Raw genomic sequence first — 1,955 nt, forward strand, 5'->3', positions numbered from 1 at the left:
TCATCGTATGTCCGATGTCCCCGCCATACTCCGAGAAGGAAAAGCCTGGCCCTGTAGTGGCCAGACCCAGAATTAGAGCCGACTGGGATTGGGATGCAGGATCTGACCGCCCAGCTGTGACAGCAGGTCCTTCCTGCAGGGAAGAGGCATTGCAGAGCTGCAACAGAGCCTGTGCCGCATTGGAAACCAAGTCCTCCCTGGCCACCGGGGGGCCACCAGAAGGAGCTGATATCCCTCCTAAAGGACCCTCAGGAGTGTTGGGCCTATCAGGGGAAGTGGCAGGAAGGCATAGAAGAGTGCCCTCGGCCAGTTGTGTGACAGCGCATCCTGACCTAGGGGACTGGCACTGTCTGACAGAGAGAAGCACAGCGGGCAATGTGTCGTCTCTCAGGAAGCGAATAAATCTACAGCTGCTCTCCCGAACCTCTCCCAAATAGTTTCCATTACATCCCGGTGGAGCCTCCACTCCCCCGGTGGTGGACGCCCCCGGGATAGGATGTCAGCAGGAACATTCTGCACCCCCGGGATGTGGGTCGCCCTCAGTCTGCCTCAGTAGCATCAAAGACCGTGTTCCCCCTTGATGGTTGATGTGAAAAACAACCGACATGTTGTCTGACCGCACCAGAACATGCCTTCCCCACAGGATCGGGAGGAAGTACCGCAGCACTCGGTGCACAGCCTCCAACTCCAGAGCGTTGATGTGGTGCCGCCTCTCTCGTGGAGACCATGTCCCCCGAGCGATCTGTCACTGCCACAAGGCCCCCCATCCTGTGGTGGANAGGACAGTGTACAGGGTCCTCATTTCTTTCCTGACACCAGCGGCTAAAAGCCTTTTACTTATGGGCGTACACCAGACGCGTGGAAGGGGCCCTGGCATTAGTCATCGTATGTCCGATGTCCCCGCCATACTCCGAGAAGGAAAAGCCTGGCCCTGTAGTGGCCAGACCCAGAATTAGAGCCGACTGGGATTGGGATGCAGGATCTGACCGCCCAGCTGTGACAGCAGGTCCTTCCTGCAGGGAAGAGGCATTGCAGAGCTGCAACAGAGCCTGTGCCGCATTGGAAACCAAGTCCTCCCTGGCCACCGGGGGGCCACCAGAAGGAGCTGATATCCCTCCTAAAGGACCCTCAGGAGTGTTGGGCCTATCAGGGGAAGTGGCAGGAAGGCATAGAAGAGTGCCCTCGGCCAGTTGTGTGACAGCGCATCCTGACCTAGGGGACTGGCACTGTCTGACAGAGAGAAGCACAGCGGGCAATGTGTCGTCTCTCAGGAAGCGAATAAATCTACAGCTGCTCTCCCGAACCTCTCCCAAATAGTTTCCATTACATCCCGGTGGAGCCTCCACTCCCCCGGTGGTGGACGCCCCCGGGATAGGATGTCAGCAGGAACATTCTGCACCCCCGGGATGTGGGTCGCCCTCAGTCTGCCTCAGTAGCATCAAAGACCGTGTTCCCCCTTGATGGTTGATGTGAAAAACAACCGACATGTTGTCTGACCGCACCAGAACATGCCTTCCCCACAGGATCGGGAGGAAGTACCGCAGCACTCGGTGCACAGCCTCCAACTCCAGAGCGTTGATGTGGTGCCGCCTCTCTCGTGGAGACCATGTCCCCCGAGCGATCTGTCACTGCCACAAGGCCCCCCATCCTGTGGTGGATGCGTCGGTAGACACAACCTCCCGACGGGATGGCAGCAAACCCAGCGGAACTCCCTTTGTCATGAATTCTGCCTCTCGCCACTGAGCCAGTGATGCGAGGCATTGAGGGGATACTCGCAGTTTTCTGTGACAGTGTGACGCACGAGAAGGGTCCAGCCTCAGACTGTTGAGCCACATCTGCAGTGGTCGCAGAGACAGTAGCCCTAGGGGTACTACATTAGCGGCAGCTGTCAGCTTTCCCAGCAGACGGAGAAAGAGAACAAAGGGGGCCGCCCGACCGGGAAGAAAAGCAGGCAG

General features: G+C 58.2%; 1 pseudogene; it reads right to left on the reverse strand.

The window, feature by feature from the left end:
• Window positions 1-1,392, reverse strand: LOC107104465 (annotated as a pseudogene).
• Window positions 1,393-1,955: the final 563 nt, after the last annotated feature.

This window comes from Cyprinodon variegatus, unplaced genomic scaffold, assembly GCF_000732505.1.
Source record: "Cyprinodon variegatus isolate N-32 unplaced genomic scaffold, C_variegatus-1.0 Scaffold1754, whole genome shotgun sequence".
Lineage (NCBI taxonomy): Eukaryota > Metazoa > Chordata > Actinopteri > Cyprinodontiformes > Cyprinodontidae > Cyprinodon > Cyprinodon variegatus.